We start from the raw sequence: 6000 nt of genomic DNA, 5'->3' as shown, positions 1-6000 counted from the left end.
AATTAACATATAATAGGCCGCGCCCGGCCGCGTCTGGCCTCGTTTCCCCTCTGTCAGGGCGGGGAGCCGCGGGAAAGAAGGTTCATTGGCCGAGCGCGGCCGTCGGCCGGCGAGCTGGCTTCCTTGTCATTGGCTGCGTCGGGTTGTCAGTCATGGGGAACGCCCGCCCTCCCGGGTGTCCCTCCCTGGTGCCTCCTTGTTTGCTCCATTCAGTGGTGGGTTCCGAGGCGGACGGAGCTCCGGCGGATGGGAGCTGCTGTTGCACAATAGAAACAGGTCCTCGGCCAGCATCACTCAGAGGGCAGCAGCCGCAGGAGGAGGTAGATCCCGTTCTGGTAACAATTTTACAATTACAATGGCGTACGAAAGGCCTCTGTCTCTTTACAAACCCGTATCTTGGGGGCGTTTTCTCCAGAGCCTCGACCCTTGCTGCCTTTCCTCCTCGAGTGCCTGCCCCCTTTGAAACCTCTCCCCCGGCCCTGCCGCCTGCGTGTTGCCAGGGTGAGGAGAGGGCGTCCGCTTCGCGCCCTGGCCGAGTGTGCCACCGAGCTGTAGCCGGAGGTGTGCGGTGGGCAGGACCGGGGCCGGGAGGGCCCGGGCGCGGGGCCAGCCCCGTCCTGCCGTGAGGGGGCACGAGGCCCACCCGGGAGCGGGGAGGGGGACGGAGGGAGCTCCGTGTCCCTCGGTCCGGTCCCCCGGGGCCGACTGAAGTCGCACCAAAGCAGCAGCTCGCCCTCCCAACCCCCCCCCGTTTTTTGGGAGGCCCCGAGGCTCGGCCTGCTGCGGGGAGCCCCCCTCGGGGGCAGCGGAGGCCGCCCGCCCGCCGCGGCCCGCTGCCCTCGGCCCGGCCGGCCCCGGCGGCAGGTGGAAAACGCCGAAGGCGGCTGTTTTGCTTCGGAGGAAAGAGGACATGCGCTGCCTAAGCCGTGCGGGGGTGCGTGTTTACCAGCTGTCAAAATGGGTGACAAATTCAGCAGCCACCCTCCGAGAACGGCCCCTCTTGTTTGCAGCAGCTCTGCGGGTCAAGCCTGGGAGGATGCTCCCCCAAGCTCACCGAATTCAGGGCGCAGCTGCTTCTGCAGCTCCTCAGCGTTGGCCACTGGTCCCCGTGCCGACTTTCAACCTGCGGTGAACTTTTATGGCGCGTCCCTAAAAGCTAGAGAGTAAAAGTTGGGAAGTAGCAGAGCCGCTGGTGCGGTGTTGGAAGAGGAAACACCGTCAGGCTGCCTGGTATTTTTAGAGCTAGTCTCTGCGGTCCTTGGGTTTTGCCTCTCGGCTATTTGTTAAAAGAAGTGGCGGTGGCTGTTTGAAATGCCACTGTCGCAGGTCCCACGCTCCTCTTGGCCTCGCTGCACCGTGACGTTAAATGGCGCAAAACAAGCGCTGGTCTCTGAGTAACTTGGTGTGTTATGTCACGGCACGAATCTCTTAACTATTTGAAGAAACCCCAAAACATACAGCATACAGTCGACAAAGGGCTGATAAAAAAGGCCAATCTTGCAGCCAAGCAAGCTGTTAACTATTTGGTATCTTTGTGGTCTTAATTCCAAAAAGTTAGTAGTGAACAGCAAAGGGAAGTTTTCTATGTATGTGTATAGACACATGGGTAATACAAAGAGCTAGGCAGGGAATGAAACTCTGCAGGTAATCCGTGTGTGTGTGCAGCCAGCAGTGTCTAACGTGTTGTTGGCTCTTATTAGATGTGGTCAGGTCTATAGAAAGTTAGCCTGAGCTCGTATTTTAAGAGAAAGTGTGTCTTACAGTCCCAGGACAAAACTTCTGATAATCCTGTGTGGTAGCGTTATGAGTCGGCAGTGTGAGTGCAGGCAAGATTTGAAGCTTTTTCTTCTGCAAACTAAGAAATAAACTGTGAAAACGTTTATTTCTGTGCCATGCTTGAGCAAGTACTAATTGAACGTTCATCTTTACTACTGGTAGCAGCACCTTTATTGCAACAGAAGGAACACTTTGCTGTGACTTGGGCTGGTAACTAATTGCGTATGGATAGTTTTTCAGATTCTTCCGTAATTTAAGCAGGATTTTTTTTGAAGTCCTAACTGTAGTGCACACCAAGGTTGGTAAGTGGTTGACAGGCTTACCCTTCACCTGATTGGCACTGAATTAGCAAGCAGCTCAGTTTCTCCGTGCTTTATTCTCCGTGAGTTATTCTCCCAGGACGAATTCCCTTTTGTAAGTGTGCAGCGGTTGTTGAGAACATCCTTGTTTCTCTCTTGACTTACATCCAAAAAATCTGTATTTTTGAACTGAAGAAAACAGCTCTAGTACAGCTGTGTACCAGTTCTTCAGAATAAAGCAACAGTGGCTTTCTGTTTATTTGGAGGAATTTACTATTCTGCAGTCTTTCTGAGGATTCTGCAGGATAAGGCCTTTGTCCCGCATACATAGATGCGCTTAGCTTTACTACTGGGAGCCCTCCCGGTAAGACAAATGGAATAAAATCAAGAATGTGAATACATCTTGTCAGAGTAGGCCAAAAATACTTCCACTGTACAAGATAATGGACTTTCTGAAGCTTAAGAAAAATATTTAGGACAGATCCATTAACGTATAAAAAAATAGCTCTCTGATGTTGTGCGGTAAGAGCTTTTATGAACCAAGACTCCAACACCAAACGATTTAGCACTACTTTCTAATTGTACTGCGAGAAGTTTGCTAATATTGTAAGTTAATGTAAAGTACATATGCTCTTTTTACAGAGGTGTTCTGAAATTATTCTCATTTGAATTCACCTAAGTGTGTTTTATTTGCTGAATGTTTCAAGCCTCAAATTGTGAACTTACTCTGCTTAAGTACTCTGTGTCTAACTTTTCTCCTTGTTGAACTGGTTGCCTCAGAATAAGAGGGAAGAAAAGTAGTTTCAAGATCTGCTTCCAAAATGACCCGCTCACCACTGCTGAACACTTTATTAGTAACACCCCCCCCAATACGATTATTGGTTTTACTTTCTAGATCTCAAGGTACCTTAGAAACGTCCTTTAAAATGACGGCTCAGGACTTTGCTGGAAGGAACCTGAAATATTATTACAACCATTTTCTGCTAACTTCCCCTGACAGCATCTGGTCAGCTCGGGGAGTCAGAGGTGCTGAGTTGCTGTGCAGAACTGCATCGTCCGGCCTCATCCTTCTGCTCCTTCCTCCGCACATGTACGCGCTGGGGTGCTCCCATTGCAAAATGGAAGTGCCCTCTTCCCCGTTGATCCGCAAAGCACCTGCTGCAGTGCTGCAGGGTGGTGGGTGCAGGGAGAGCTTTAAGTAAAAGTCTCATTGGGAGACACATTTATAGTGGGTACTAGCCTAATGTCATAACTTTAGACTGCTTTCTCATTACTGAAGTGATGAAGCCAGCTAGTGTGTGCCTGGTTTGTGTCATGCTTGGGTAGGCAAAGCTTGTCTGTTTATTTAAAAAAAAAAAAGACTAGAGTGCAATAGTGCATCCACACCAGACTCGGGGTAGTGCAGACTCACAGGATAGATTGCTGTGGGTATGTAAGAGAAAATGTTTGTTGACCCTAGAGCAGTGGTGCTTAAAAAAACAAAACCGGTTGAGGCCAGGAGGACTGGAAACCTGTGAGGCCTGTATGGTCTTTAATTAATAATCCCAGCTTGTGTTATCAAGAACAAGCTCCTGTTAACACACAGGTCTTGGTAGTTTCTGTACATGAAAGAAAGACTGGGGCTGTTCATTTACGCAGGATTTCAGGAATACTTGAAGTATATTTATGTTTAGCCGTCCTTCAAACTGAAGGAAGACTGCAAAGTCATCAAGTGTAAGTTGCTGTCCAGTGAGAGATACTCCTTAGTGTTAAGGTATAATCCACAAGTCAGCCAGCCTGTGCAGTAATTGAAGCAGACCTTGCTTTAATTGACACAGAGCTTCCTGACTCTCTGAGCAATGTAATTGTACCTTTTAAAAGTATGATGAACCTTTCCCTTAAAAGTAGCTTTTGCAACTTAACGAATCCATAATTGCAGCAGCAAAACATTTGCTCCTAGATAAGGGCACTTGTGCTGTATTGGTAATTAGTTTGACCTGGCCAGATGCCTCCTGATAAGGCACAGACGAGAGCTGTCAACTGGTATGCTGAAGAATTTAATTCTCTCAAATTGTGACCAGCATGTATTTGGTAACAAGTCAAAAATTACCAGTTGTATTGGATTAAGTCTAGTGGTGCACCACAGTCTTGTTTAGTCCTTACCATTGTCAAGTACTAAAAGAAGAAAAGAAATCCTTGTTCTGGTTATGCTGACACATGTTTTAGCAGGAATGTTATTCCTCTTTCAATTCCTCTGCTTTTTTCCTAATTCCTCCTCACAGGACATTGCACAACCTCAGTCCTCTCTGTATCTGTTTTCACATCATTGCAACCCCCTGTCTTTCCCTCAGTTGACATCCTTCCCCCTTCTCTACCAGCCTCTACCGTTAAAATCATCTCTCCTTTTTCTTATGGTTAAAGTACCACCATCTCAACCCTGGCCTCTCTTCTACGAAACCCATTATAAACCATTTAAAAACCTTCCCACAAAGCAGCATGACCCAACCCTTTCATCTCCTTGAAACCAGGTACCGGTTTGGACCTTTCTTCCAGACCTGTCCTTGCAGCTTGCTGCCTGCCCGAAGTGCTTCCCAGAAACAGGGCTGGCAAATATGAGTCACCGGGCCTGAGTCTTCATGTCCCTTCGCCCTTTCCCACGAGGCCAGAGGAGAAGCGGAGCTGCCCAGGGCAGCTTATTTGCTGTCAGTCGGACCATGCTGCATCTAAAGTATTTTTATTGTCTGGTGGTATTTTTCATCTGAGAAGCTGTTAGATGTGAGCCGTTTTTATGTCTACCCCGGTGCTGCATCTGGCTCAAGCCATCCTGTGAGCCTCAGCTGGGCATGAATGGAGTCAGCCTGGGAGTTTTAAAAGCATTAAACTGCTTTAAAGTTTTTTTTAGTCTGTTTTAAAAAGCATTAAACTACTAGCGGCATGTATAGATGGAGCCTTGATTTTTAATCATGAGGGTTGCTGGATTGTCCTGTGCATGTATTCTTGAGGAGGAATTAGGACTTTTAAAGCAGGAGGACCTGGGCAGATGGGTGGCTTGTTCTTGCCAGGTTGGTGGCCAGCAGAGCCGGGAGGAGAAGGTAGGTGAGTCACGGAGGGCCACGGCCACGCGGTCAAAGCGCAGAGCTTTTGGCCCTCCTGCGGAGGAGTATGGACAGGGGGTGGGGAAGGATGCTTGCTTTGTGCTTTCAGGGTAGGTCATGTTAAGGTGAGTTTTGGGGGCAGTTTCTTGCTAAAAAATGTTTTAAAGTCTGCGACAGAAGGAGTTAGAGGAGATGTGCAAGATGGGAGATGAGACAGAAATAGGAAACAATTAGAAGAGCAGGGGAAGGAGAACTCAGGACTGAGTAACCAGTCAGGTTTTATGGTGGGTATAAATTAACTGGGATCATATCTCTTGGATCTAAACAGGGAGGGACTGAGTGGAAAACAAAGCCTGATTCTCCCACTTGCTGTATACATCTGAGATGCCTCCACCAAGAGAATCATTTTAGGTGCCTGTATGGCACCTCAGAGGAGAGGAGCAAGTCTCCTCTCTCATAGAGAAGAAAGTAAGATTTGAATCACCCTCCTGAAAAGTCTCTGTCGGTGTCTCTTGTTGACTAGAGACTTAATTGATGAAGTTAGGAGAAATCCGGACCACAATCTGGTTTGGTTCTTAAATGCTCATTAATTGCAATGAATTAATTTAAATTTAATTAGAGTAAGATAAGGTGTGGTGTTTGGCCTACTTTTTAATTCCTTGTTTAAGGTATTTGCTCATGTCAGATTGAAGCCACCCTGACACCAGACTGATGCGTTGCAGGCTGAGGCTTGCTGCGACACTGTAATCGCAGATCATTTTTAGCCTCACGTGCATGAGGAGATGGACTCGCAATTGGGTAACGATGGCAAATGGGCATTCAGAATTAAAAACAGTTACGACCGAATTTGC

General features: G+C 48.0%; 1 protein-coding gene across 3 annotated transcripts in view; it reads left to right on the top strand.

Moving 5' to 3' along the window:
• The first annotated feature begins 214 nt into the window (after window positions 1-214).
• The window catches only part of LOC143172284 (NAD-dependent malic enzyme, mitochondrial-like), a 33797-nt gene continuing 28011 nt past the window's right edge, over window positions 215-6000 (top strand). For 2 of the 3 annotated variants that reach the window (XR_012997312.1, XM_076361528.1), the window contains exon 1: window positions 215-320. The gene's annotated coding sequence lies outside the window, so the exon portion shown is untranslated. Of the gene's footprint in view, window positions 336-6000 lie in introns of all 3 variants that reach the window. The other variant, XM_076361529.1, reaches the window with a different exon arrangement.

Source organism: Aptenodytes patagonicus, chromosome W, assembly GCF_965638725.1.
Source record: "Aptenodytes patagonicus chromosome W, bAptPat1.pri.cur, whole genome shotgun sequence".
Classification (NCBI taxonomy): domain Eukaryota; kingdom Metazoa; phylum Chordata; class Aves; order Sphenisciformes; family Spheniscidae; genus Aptenodytes; species Aptenodytes patagonicus.
The sequence above is the reverse complement of the archived record's forward strand: the minus strand, read 5'-3'. Positions and strand labels throughout refer to the sequence as shown.